The sequence below is a fragment of the Cervus canadensis genome, chromosome 25 (genome assembly GCF_019320065.1).
Source record: "Cervus canadensis isolate Bull #8, Minnesota chromosome 25, ASM1932006v1, whole genome shotgun sequence".
NCBI lineage: Eukaryota > Metazoa > Chordata > Mammalia > Artiodactyla > Cervidae > Cervus > Cervus canadensis.
The window spans coordinates 24,378,261-24,392,480 of NC_057410.1; the positions used below are offsets into that span (position 1 = coordinate 24,378,261).

Genomic DNA, 14,220 nt, shown 5'->3' on the forward strand with positions numbered 1-14,220 from the left:
CTTCTTTGGAGAAAGGTACTATGGTACTTTGCAAGATACTGTACTATTAGATTACAAATGCTTTATTTTTTGTGTTCATTTTTATGTATTATTTGTGCAAAAATATTATAAACCTATTATAGTATAGTACTATATAGCCAATTGTGTTAGTTGGATACCTAGGCTAACTTTGTTGGACTTATCAACACACTCTTAGAATGGAACTTATTCTTTTTTTTTTTTTTTTCGAAACAACCAAAGCCTATTTTATTTATTTATTTATTTATTTTTGCAGATTATTTCTTTTTTTTTTTTATTAGTTGGAGGCTAATTACTTCACAACATTTCAGTGGGTTTTGTCATACATTGATATGAATCAGCCATAGAGTTACACGTATTCCCCATCCCGATCCCCCCTCCCACCTCCCTCTCCACCCGATTCCTCTGGGTCTTCCCAGTGCACCAGGCCCGAGCACTTGTCTCATGGAACTTATTCTTATATAGGGGACTTAATTATAAAGATGGTGAGCAAACTTGGGAGAAGAATGAATAATCACAGTGAGAAGTTTACAGAGTTAAAGAGGAACCAAACAGAGCCAAATAATATAATAACTAAAATAAAAAATATACTATAAAAAAATCAACAGTAGTTTAGATGAAACAGAGAAATGAACAAGGAAACTATAAGACAGAATAGTAGAAATCATGTAAGAAGAAGAGAGAAAAGAAAGATGAATTTAAAAATTACAGTTTAGGAGACATCAAGCATACTTACATTCACATCAAAGGGATTCCAGAAGAAGAGAGAGACAAAGGGGCAGAGAAGTTATTTTGAAGTGATAATAACTGAAAATGTTCCCAACCTGGGAAAGAAAACAGATATTAGGCCCAGAAAGCATAGAATTCAGGAAAAAAGGCAAGTACATCCATTAATGGCACTTTTATTCAACATAGTACTGGAAGTCCTAGCCACGACAATCAGAGAGGAAAAAGAAATAAAAATACCCAGTTGGAAAAGAAGAAGTAAAACTGTCACAGTTTGCAGATGACACGGGGGTGCTCAGCTGCTCAACTGTGTCCGACTCTTTGCAACCCCATGGACTGTAGCCCGTCAGGCTCCTTTGCCTATGGAATTTTTCAGGCAAGAATATTGGAGTAGGTTTCCATTTCCTACTTCAGGGGATCTTCCCAACTCAGACATGTCTCTTGCATCTCCCGCATAGGCAGGCAGATTCTTTACCACTGTGCCACCCTGGGAAGCCTCTCAGAAAATCCTAAACATGTTACCAGAAAACTGTAAGAGCTCATCAATGAGTGCAGTAAAGTTGCGGGATACAAAATTAATGCACAGAAATCACTTGTATTCCTATATACTAAAAACAAAATATATCAGAAAGAGAAATTAAGTCCCATTTACCACCGCATCAACAATGAAAAATACCTAGGAATAAATCTACCTAAGGAGACAAAAGACCTATACTCTGAAAACTGTAAGATGCTCATAAAAGAAACTGAAGATAATACAAACAGATGGAAAAATACGTCATGTTCTTGGATTAGAAGAATCAATACTGTCAAAATAAATCTACAGATTCAGTATAATCCCTATCAAATTACCTATCAAATCACCAATGGCAAGAATAGATAATGGAGAAAGGACAGCCTCCTCAACAATCCAGGAAATTCAGACAGTTACATGTAAAAGAATGAAATTACAACATTCTCTAACACCATACACAAAAATAAACTCAAAATGGATCAGAGACCTAAATGTAAGGCCACCCACTATAAAATTCTTAGAGTAAAACAGAGGCAGAACATTCTTTGATACAAATCACGGTAATACCACCTCATAGTAATAAAAATAAAAACAAACAAAACCCACAAATGAAATCTAATTAAAATCAAAGGCTTCTGCACAGCAAAGAAAACTATAATCAAAAGAAAAAGACAACACCAGAATAGGAGAAAATATTTGCAAATGAAGAAATATCTGCAACAAGAGTTTAATTTCCAAAATATGTAAACATCTCATGCAGCTCTGTGTCAGAAAATCAACCCAATCAAAAAATGGACAAAAGATCTAAATAGATGTTTTTCCAAAAAAGAAATACAGACAGTTAAAAAGCACATGAAAAGATCCTCAGTATCACTAATCATTAGAGAAATGCAAATCAAACTACAATTGAGATGTCACCTCACACTGATCACAATGGCTATCATAAAAAAAAACTATACAAACAATACGTGTTAGACAGGGTGTGGATAAAAGAAAACTCTTCTACACTTGGTGGAAATGTGAATGGTACAGCAACTGCGGAAAACAGCATGGAAGTCCCTTAAAAGCTAAAAATAGAGCTATCATATAATCCAACAATCCTACTCCTGGGCATAAATACCTGGAGAAAACCATAATTCAAAAAGATATATGTACCACAATGTTCATTGCAGCATTATTTACAACAGCCAGGACATAAAAGCAACCTAAATGTCCACCAACAGAGGAATGAATAAAGAAGATGTAGTACATACATACAATGAAATATTACTCAGCCATAAAAGAATAAAATAAGGCCATTTTCATCAACATAGTTGGAACCAGAGATTGTCATATTAAGTGAAGCACAGTAGACAAAGACAAATATAAAATGATGGCATTTATATGTGGATTTTTTAAAAAGCATACAAATGAATTTATTTACAAAATAGAAATAGAAAATCAGATGTAGAATACAAACTTATAGTTATCAGGGTTTAAGGGGGGGGATAAATTGGGAGATGAGGATGAATATACACTACTGTACATAGAATAGATAACTAAAAAGGGCCTGCTGTGTAGCACAGGGAGCTCTACTCAATATTCTGTAATGACATCCATGGGAAAAGAATCTAAAAAGCATGAATATATGTATATTTATAACTGATTCACTTTGCTGTACACCTAAAATTAATACGACAATGCAAATCAACCTAGAAAACAATGAGTAAATTCCTAGAAACATACATTCTACCAGTACTGAATCATGAAGAAATTCAAAATATTAACAGAGCAATTACTAGTAGTGAAATTGAATCAGAAAAAAAATTCACACAAACCCAAGTCCAGAACCAATTAGCTTTACTGGTGAATTCTACCAAATATTTAAAGAAGAGTTAATGTCTATTCTCTACAAACTATTTAAAACAAAAAAACAAAAACAAAACAGATGAAGAGGAAAGAATACTTTTGAACCTATTCTAGATTAGCAACCCGTGATGCCAAAATCAGAGAAAGACACCAGAAAAAAAATGAAAATTACAGGTAAATTTCACTGATGGATATAAATGGAAAAATCCTCAACAAAATAATAGCAAACTGAATTTAACAATACATTAAAAGGCTCATATACCATAGTCAAGTGTGATTTATCCCAGAGATGCAAGGATGATTCAATATTCTATATATAAAATCATGTCATTTGTAATGAATCATTCTTCCTTTCCAATTTGGATGACTTTTACATCATTTTATGGCCTAAATTCTCTAACCAGAATTTTTCTTCTAGTTTTACAGAGATATAATTGACAAGTACTGTATAAGTTTAGGGTGTAATAATTTGACTTACATACATCATGAAATGACTCCAACAATAAATTTAGTTAGCATCCATTATCTCATATACATTACCAAAGTTAAAAGAGAAAAAACATTTTTCCTTTTGATGATGATGATTAGAATTTACACTTTTAACAAGTTTCAACTATATTAATCTTGTTGTACATTATATCCCTAGTATTTATCGATCCTATATCTAGAAGCTTATACCTTAATCCAATTCCCTATCCCCCAATCTCCACCTCTGGGAACCATATATCTGATTTCTTTTTCTATGAGTCTCCTTGTTTATTTGATTATTTGTTTTTGAATCATAATTGACTTATAACACTGTTAGCTCCTAGTGTACAAGGTTCAATTATTTTATACATTACCAAAATGATCACAACAAATCTAGTTACCCTCTGTCACCATGCAAAGTGATTACATTGTTATTGACAACATTCTCAATGCTGTACATTTAATTCCTATGACTCATTTATTTTTTTATTTTTTGTTGACTTCCCAATTTTATTATATTAAAAAAAATTTATTGGAGTATTGTTGATCTGTTGTGTTAGTTTCAGGAATACAGCAAAGTGACTCAGTGATACATTATATATGTATTCACTCCTTTTTACCCTGTAAGTCATTACAGTGGATTGGATAGAGATTCCTGTGCTATATATACAGTGGATCCTTATTATCTATTTTATATATATAGTGTGCATATTTCAATCCCAATCTCCCAATTCATCCTGCACTTACCCCCTGGGAAGCATAAGTTTGCTTTCTACACATACACACACACACAGACACACACACACCCCAGAATACTATTCAGCCCTTAAAAAGGATGAAATCTTGCTATTTGTAACAACATGGATGGATCTAGAGAGTGTTAGGCAAAATTCAGTAAGTCAGATAAAGACAAATATTTTATGATTTAATTTATGTGGAATCTATAAAACAAAGCAAATGAAAAAGCATAACAAAACAGAATCATAGATACACCTTTGTTAAAAAGTGACTGCCCAGAGGGGAGGAGCCTCCCTATTGTAACTCTTATTTCTGCCTTGTAAATAAGTTCATTTGTACCTTTTTTCTTAGATTTCATATATAAGAAATATCATATTATATTTGTGACTCATTTATTTTTAACCAGAAGTTTGTACTTCTTAATATTCCTCAACTATTTCACTTATCCCCACTCCCTTCCCCTCTGGCAATCACCTTTTTGTTCTCTGTATCCATGATTCTGTTTTGTTATGTTTGTTCATTTGCTTTGTTTTATAGATTCCACATAAATTAAATTATAAAATATTTGTCTTATCTGACTTATTGAATTTAGCATATAGTCTCCAGATCCTTACATGTTGTTGCAAATGGCAAGATTTCATCCTTTTAATGGCTGAACAGTATTCCACTGTATGTATATATGTGTGTGTGTACATATTTATATGTGCAACATATTCTTTATCCATTTACCTATAAACAGTCACAGGTTTCTTCCATATCTTGACTATTATAAATAAAACTGCAAAGACATGATTTTATATATAGAAAATCACAAAGAATACATCAAAATTACTGGAGCTAATAAAAACTTTCAACAAAGTTCCAGGGCATAAAAGCAAACAGAGAAATTAGTTGTGTTTCAATAAGCTACAAATGAACAATCTGAAAAAGAAATTGGGAGGTTTTTGGTTTTTTTTTTACAAAAGGATCCAAAAGAATAAAACACCTATGCATAAACTTAAGGAAGTGAAAGGGTTGAACACTGAAAATACAAAACATTGCTGAAAGAAGACGATCTAAATAAATGGAAAGATTCCCTGTTCATAGATTGTAAGACTTAGCATTATTAAGATGTAAGTAATACCCAATCAATCCACAGATTCAATGCAACTCCTATCAAAATTTCAATGACCTTTTCTTTTTGCAGAAATGGAAAATATAACCATCAAAATCATACAGAGCTGCAAGGAGTCCTGAATAGCTAAAAATTCTTTAAAAAATTAACATAGTTAGAGGACTTATACTTCTTGATTTCAAAACTTACTACAAAGCTTTAGTTATCAGACCATTGTGTTAGTGGCATAAAAATAAACTTATAGACCAATGGAACAGATCTGAGAGGCCCGAAAAAAAAAACACCTAAATCTGTTGCAAATTCACATTGGTACCAAGCCCATTCAATAAAGGAAGAAGAGTTTCTACAACAAATGGTGCTGAGTCAAGTGGATATCCACATGCAAAAGAATGAAACTGATCACTATCCTCAAACCACATTCAAACATTAAATCAAAATGGATCAATAACCTAATTATCAATATAAGAGCTAAAATCATAAAACTCTTAAAGTAAGATATAAGAATAACCTTTCATGATCTTGGACTAGGTAATGGCTTCTTAGATATGTTACCAAAAGCATAAGTGACTAAAGAAAAACAAAGTTGACCTCATCAAAATTAAAAACTTGTATGCATCACAGCAAAGGAAATCAAAAACATTGTAAAAAGACAACCTTCAGAATGGGAGAAAATAACAGCAAATGAAATAACTGACAAAGGATTAACTACCAAAATAAACAAGCAGTTCATGAAACTCAATACCAGGAAAACAAACAACCCAATCAAAAAGTGGTAGAAGACCTAAAGATATTTCTCAAAAAAAGGCATACAGATGGCTAATAAACACATGAAAAGATGTTCAACATCACTCAATATTAGAGAAATGCAAATCAAAAACTACCTCACACAAGTCAGAATGGCCATGATCAAAAAATCTACAAACAATAAATGCTGAAGAGGGTGTGAAGAAAAGGGAATTCTCTTGTGTTGTTGGTAGGCATGCAAATTGATATAGTCCCTACAGAAGACATTATGGAGATATCTTTGAAAATTAGAAACATAACTACCATATGACCCAACAATCTCACTACTGGGCATATACTCTGAGGAAACCAAAATTGAAAAAGCCACATGTACCCCAATGTGCACTGCAGCCCTATTTACAATAGCTAGGCCATGGAAGCAACCTAGATGTCCATCAGTAGCTGAATGGATAAAGAAGCTATGGTACATATATACAATGGAATATTACTCAGTCATAAAAAGGAACATATTTGAGTCAGTCCTAATGAGCTGGATGAACCTAGAGCCTATTATACAGAGTGAAGTAAGTCAGAAAGAGAAAAATAATCATAATGCATATTTATATGGACTCTGGAAAGATGGTAGTGAGGAATCTATTTGCGGGGCAGCAATTGGGATTGGTCAAGAAAAGTTATGACCAGTCTAGACAGCATATTAAAAAGCAGAGACATTACTTTGCCAACAAAGGTCCATCTAGTCAAAGCTTTGGTTTTTCCAGTAGTCATGTATGGATGTGAGAGTTGGACTATAAAGAAAGCTGAGCACCAAAGAATTAATGCTTTTGACCTGTGGTGTTGGAGAAGACTCTTGAGAGTCCCTTGGACAACAAGGAGATCTAACCAGTCCATCCTAAAGGAAATCAGTCCTCAATATTCATTCATTGGAAGGACTGATGCTAAAGCTGAAGCTCCAATACTTTGGCCACCTGTTGTGTAGAACTGACTCATTGGAAAAGAACCTGATGCTGGGAATGATTGAAGGCGGGAGGAGAAGGGGACGACAGAGGATGAGATGGTTGGATGGCATCACCAACTCAATGGAAGTGAGTTTAAGTAAGCTCGGAGAGTTGGTGATGGACAGGGAAGCCTGGCGTGCTGCAGTCCATGGGGTCACAAAAAGTCAGACACGACTGAGCAACTGAACTGAATTGAATCAGGATTCCCTCGTAGCTCAGTTGGTAAACAATCTACCTGCAATGCGGGAGACTTGGATTCAATTCCTGGGTCAGGAAGATCCCCTGGAGAAGGAAACAGCAACCCACTCTGGTATTCTTATCTAGGAAATCCTATAGACAGAGGACCTGGCAGGCTACAGCTCATGGGGTTTCAAGAGTTGGACATGACTTAGCCTTGATATACTGCTTTTCCTATTTGGAACCAGTCTGTTGTTCCATGTCCGGTTCTAATTGTTGCTTACCGATCTGCATACAGGTTTCTCAAGAGGCAGGTCAGGTGGTCTGGTATTCCCATCTCTCTCAGAATTTTCCACAGTTTATTGTGATCCACACAAAGACTTTGGATTAGTCAATAAAGGAGAAATTGATGCTTTTCTGGAACTCTCTTGCTTTTTCAATGATCCAGAGGATGTTGGCAATTTGATCTCTGGTTCCCCTGCCTCTCTAAAACCAGCTTGAACATCTGGAAGTTGACGGTTCACATATTGCTGAAGCCTGGCTTGGAGAATTTTGAGCATTACTTTACTAGTGTGTGAAATGAGTGCAATTGTGTGGTAGTTTGAGCATTCTTTGGCATTGCCTTTCTTTGGGATTGGAATGAAAACTGACCTTTTCCAGTCCTGTGGCCACTGCTGAGTTTTCCAAATTTGCTGACAATATTGAGTGCAGCACTTTCACAGAATCATCTTTTAGGATTTGAAATAGCTCAACTGGAATTCCATCACCTCCACTCGCCCTGTTCGTAGTGAAGCTTCCTAAGGCCCACTTGACTTCACATTCCAGGATGTCTGGCTCTAGGTGAGTGATCACACCATTGTGATTATCTTGGTCATGAAGATCTTTTTTGTACAGTTCTTCTGTGTATTCTTGCCACCTCTTCTAAATATCTTCTGCTTCTGTTAGGTACATACAATTTCTGTCCTTTATTGAGCCCATCTTTGCATGAAATATTCCCTTGGTATCTCTAATTTTCTTGGAGAGATCTTAGTCTTTCCCATTCTATTGTTTTCCTCTATTTCTTTGCATTGATCGCTGAGGAAGGCTTTCTTATCTCTCCTTGCTATTCTTTGGAACTCTGCATTCAAATGGGTATATCTTTCCTTTTCTCCTTTGGTTTTCACTTCCCTTCTTTTTTTTTTTTCCATTTATTTTTATTAGTTGGAGGCTAATTACTTTACAGTATTGTAGTGGTTTTTGCCATACATTGGCATGAATCAGCCATGGATTTACATGTATTCCCCATCCCGATCCCCCCTCCCACCTCCCTCTCCACCTTATCCCTCTGGGTCTTTTCACAGCTATTTGCAAGCCCTCCTCAGACAGCCATTTTGCTTTTTTGCATTTCTTTTTCTTAGGGATGGTCTTGATTCCTGTCTCCTGTACAATGTCACAAACCTCTGTCCATAGTTCATCAGGCACTCTGTCTATCAGATCTAGTCCCTCAAATCTATTTCTCACTTCCACTGTATAGTCATAAGGGATTTGATATAGGTCAAACCTGAATGGTCAAGTGGTTTCCCCCATTTTCTTCAATTTCAGTCTGAATTTGGCAATAAGGAGTTCATGCTCTGAGCCACAGTCAGCTCCTGGTCTTGTTTTTGCTTACTGCACAGAGTTTCTCCATCTTTGGTTGCAAAAAATATAATCAATCTGATTTCAGGTTGACCATCTGGTGACATCCATGTGTACAGTCCTCTCTTGTGCTGTTGGAAGAGGGTGTTTGCTATGACCAGTGCGTTCTCTTGGCAGAACTTATTAGCCTTTGCCCTGCTTCATTCTGTACTCCAAGACCAAATTTGCCTGTTACTCCAGGTGTTTTTTTACTTCCTACTTTTGCATTCCAGGCCCCAATATGAAAAGGACATCTTTTTGGGGTGTTAATTCTAGAAGGTCTTGTAGGTCTTCACAGAACCGTTTAACTTCAGCTTCTACAGCGTTACTGGTCGGGGCATAGATTTGGATTACCGTGATATTGAATGGTTTGCCTTGGAAACGAACAGAGATCATTCTGTCGTTTTTGAGATTGCATCACAAGTACTGCATTTCAGACTCTTTTGTTGACTATGATGGCTACTCCATTTCTTCTAAGGGATTCCTGCCCACAGTAGTAGATGTAATGGTCATCTGAGTTAAATTCACCCATTCCAGTCCATCTTAGTTAGCTGATTTCTAGAACGTCAATGTTCACTCTTGCCATCTCCTGTTTGACCCCTTCCAATTTGCCTTGATTCATGGACCTAACATTCCAGGTTCCTATGCAATATTGCTCTTTACAGCATCAAACCTTGCTTCTATCACCAGTCCCATCCACAACTGGGTATTGTTTTTGCTTTGGCTCCATCCCTTCATTCTTTCTGGAGTTATTTTTCCACTGATCTCCAGTAGCATATTGGGCACCTACTGACCTGGGGAGTTCATCTTTCAGTGTCCTATCTTTTGCCTTTTCATACTGTTCATGGGGTTCTCAAGGCAAGAATACTGAAGTGGTTTGCCATTCCCTTCTCCAGTGGACCACATTCTGTCAGATCTCTCCACCATTACCAGTCTGTCTTGGGTGGCCCCACATAGCATGGCTTAGTTTCATTGAGTTAGACAAGGCTGTGGTTCATGTGATCAGATTGGCTAGTTGTCTGTGATTGTGGTTTCAGTCTGTCTGCCCTCTTATGCCCTCTCTCAGTGCCTATCATCTTACTTTTTCTCCACAGCTTGATGTAATTTATTAGATCACATTAAATAACTCTTCCCTGTATACCATCACATGAACCACATGATCTGGTAGTTAGTGCATGTGTTATTGTGTTTCTTTGTTTTTCCCTCCAATGGCATTATGATGTTTTAAGACAGTGACTTGAAACAGTGACTGTACTGTATACTATTACAACTCTGAAGAATCTGGTATGGACCTTAATTATGCATCTACCAGTGCCTTTTTGATCATTGCATTCAAGCAGTCATCCCACACTTGTTTCATACTTTTTGACTATACTGGAAAATATTGTTTAAAAACCCATGACACTTAAAAATGATTGAAATGGTAAGTTTTATGTTATTGATATTTTACAAAAAGGAATAATAAAAAAAAACCTTTACACTCAGTCTATAACCTCCCATCCATTCATCTATCCATCATCAGTTTATCCTTTGCCCATCTGTCTAGTCATCTATCTATTCATTTGTAATCCAAAGATTCCATTCATAGTCCTTCTTCCCATTTGTGTATTCTTCTACTTCTCCAGAAGCCCATTTGTTCAGACATCATATGACAAACACCAAGAGGAACACAACCAAGACAGACTGCACTTCAACTGTGATATGAATACTTTTTTCCTTTTAAATTTTAAGTCATTCTTGTCCAGCATTCAGGGATTTCTTCTCTTAGCCTTTTCCTCATGCCCAATTTCATACCTGACTTGCAGCTAAACACTTAGGTTATACCTAAGTGTTTATATACCTATTCATGAAAACTCTTGCCTGGCTTGGTTACACCATATAGTTTTCTGATCAGTCCTCTTAGGATATAAGTCTGCTCTATATTCTCAAGCTTTGCCCTTATACCAAGTCTGACTTTGGTGTTGCCCAATGGATTTGCAACAGGTTAAATCCTATAGTGCAGTCACCTTCTCAGTCTTTGTTCTTTTTGGTCATTTCTCCACTATTAATATTGAATATTCATATATCTTCCTTGATGATGGGACTTTATTAGACTCCGTTTATATCTCTGGTGTTCCCACCAGGCTAATATGCAGCACAGATGGCTCAAATCTACTCAGATTTAACAATGAAAGGAAACAGCATGCTGGAACAAAGTAAATTTTGAGTCCCTTTATCTCTGCATCTGTCAAATCCTGTTGGAAACAATCAACCTCTCTGGTAGTTATATTAGCAAACTCAAAACAAAATAGTAAAAGATAGTTGAGGCCACTATCAGCAAGAATATGAACTTTTCTGTGTCTGAAATTTTCTATGTGAGTTAGGCAGATAATTGATTCAATTATCCCACAGCTCTCTTTCAGCCTCATTGTGCTTACTTACCCTTCCAGAGAGATCACAGTGCCTCCAACTCACACTGAAGTTTTGGTGAGACCAGATCCAGCATAGCAGAAGAAGAGATGTGTTCATCTTTACAAAGAGAAAAGAGAGATCAGTGTAAAAGTTAGTCAGAAAGTTGCTCCTAATGGGAAGTGAGTTTATCAGTTTGTAAAAATGACAATATGAGAACACGTCTGCCCAGTTACACTTCATAGATCAGCAGGATGCTGAATTTTGGGGGCTATTTTAGTATTCATTCTATTGTTCTACCATCTATTACACTAGAACGAGTATGTATTTAAATGTGGGATAGCACTTAGAATCAGGCTCAACGGTAACACCTCTAGAACCAATGAGAAATGTTGATGATGGTGCTAATAAGGTGAATAAGATGTTAGACACTACCCCAAGCACTTTACATATATTAACCTACTTATTTCTCACATAAATCTTACAAGATACTGGCTGTATTTATCCTTTATCTTTTGACTTCTTGAAAAATAGATGAAGAGCTGAGGCAGAAGGTAGTTCGGCAACCTGCCCAAAGCCACAAAGGTTTCAAGTGATGGAGCTGGAATTTGAGCTCAGTAACCTGGCATGTGCCTTACAGCACCCTTTCCAAAAAGACAGACAGATGGGAAATATTCCTTGAGAATGAGATTATACCAAAAGATTCCTAACAGTTTGCTAGCCTCATATATATTTAAAGTAAAAGTGATAGCTAGTCACAATCCCAGTGATAGTGCTGTTGATGGCTTAATGAAAAGGGGAACCGAGAGGTTCAGTGTTTTCTCTATTCACTGAGCATGGGAGACCACAGGATATGACCCCAAATAGGGCAGTTTGGATAGTCAGAGGTAGAATAAATCCCATGGGTATCTGGGAGGCCCTGGAACTAGAAAGAGGGATGAAAGCAGGCAAGTATGGAACAATTTAACATCACTGAATTTTATCTTTTTCTTAATTTTTTCTTGATTTCTGCCTCTCTCCTGCATGCTTTGGCATCTATATAAATTTGATTAATCTTGAAGATAGAGTTAAAAAAAGCAAAAAAGTGAACCTTTTAGGTACATGTGGTTAGGCCCTTGAAAGGACCAAAACTGTACCATCTACTTTCCTATATTCTCCCTATTCCTGCACTATTAGCCTAGCTTCTGTACCCTACTTTCATTGGACTCTGAGAGTCTAGGCTAATACAAAGCTTGAACCCTAAGTACATGAAATCCCCATTCCCACTGCCCAACATAAGTCACCTTGGACAGACAGTGTTTCCCAAGTAACTGTTCAGAGAGGTGAACACATAAATCCCACAGCATAAAAAATATGAAAGTCTAAATCTGTTTCACTGTCCAGGCATAGAAAGTCTATGAAAAAACCCAGGGTGAAAAGAAGACCCAGGGTGATCTCAGAGAGCAAGAAAGAGGTCACTGAGAAGAAGGAAAGAAGTAATCAGAAGAGAGGAAGTCGGGGAGGAAGGGAGAGGAAGAGAGAAAAAATTTCAGAGAATCATGGATGAAATTACCAAGCTCTGGGCTTTTTATGGCTCAGACTTCCTGTTGCATTTATCTTTCCTGAGGCTGAGAGGTCTCTGTATCCATAGGAACCAATATTTTTATAATCCAATTACAGGAACTTCAGATGATTTATTTTTATTGCTAACTCACAGTAAAAGCCTCACAAATGACGAACCCTGAAGCTCCAGGACATGCATCCTTATCAGCTTTGGACTGGTCCTGCTTTTTTTCTTTTTTCCTTTTGGTTCTGCTTTTTTTTCCACTAGCCACTAGGACATTTAAACCCTCAACAAAAGGTATGAGGAGTTTCTCTCTGACGGTCTTAAGCCCAACCACTTGGGCATCTCCTTATTTATTTTACTCTCTGATTCTAAATACTATGCTAGGAAAACCCATGATGCGAATGATTCCCACATATAAACCTTTAGAAGGGCATGTACAGATTAAGCAGTCAATAATTGGCTGGCTGAGCCTGACAGCCCAGGAGACAGAAAAGCTGATGTCCTTTATTCTCTGGGGTCACAGTTTGAAACTCAACTTTAGATTTACTAATAAAACATACTGATACTTTTAAAAGACTCAGTGGATTCTATTTAGTGTAGGCTTTTGTAACTTTTGTGCTGAAGCTTTGGCTTTGATGAACACTCTCTGTTGTCTATCTAGTGGGGTTTGAAAGGAGGCAAGATGGGTCACAACATATTTCATGCACTTACTCTCAGTATATGACATTTGGGAATGACATGGGAAGCTGTGCATTGATCTTTAACTGACCTTCAGGTTTTTTCCTTTGTCCTCATGATTTGAATTCCTAAACATTTCTCAGAAGGATATGTTGGTGATATTTGTGTCAAAGTTCAGAGATGTTTTCAGGGAAACATCTGAATGCAGGTCATGAGAGCCAAGGGGGGAAAAAACTGATGTTAAGGACTGAATGATCAACAGTGACAAGTCAGAAGTTTCATCCTGAGAGAACAGAACTGAAAAATACCTGTTAGATCTTGGAACTGGCTCTGAATATTGTCAGTAAGGAAGAGCGGGAGTATTAGCTTGAGGAAGATTTAGACGTGAGCTAATGCTTAGAAACCGGTATGTTTTCAAATTTTGCAAGATAATGAAATCAAGGTGATTATAAAATAAGTCAATATTTATAATTAATATCCAAATAGTCAGGTATTGTTCTATATGTACAACAACTCTATGAAGTAGTGTTAATTAAACAAACATGGGTCCATTTGCCCATGTACAGTAGCACCAATTTACTGACTTTCGGCTGTGGTGAAAGAAGTGCAGGGT

The 14,220-nt window shown here is 36.5% G+C and overlaps 1 long non-coding RNA gene across 1 annotated transcript; it reads right to left on the bottom strand.

Annotated features, from left to right (window-relative positions):
• Positions 1 to 776: 776 nt before the first annotated feature.
• On the bottom strand, positions 777 to 13,711 carry LOC122427276. The gene is made up of 3 exons (XR_006265375.1): positions 13,699 to 13,711; positions 11,417 to 11,503; positions 777 to 842 (listed from the first exon to the last, which is right to left on the bottom strand). It is a non-coding gene; the product is annotated as an uncharacterized LOC122427276 (long non-coding RNA).
• Between the last annotated feature and the right edge of the window lie 509 nt (positions 13,712 to 14,220).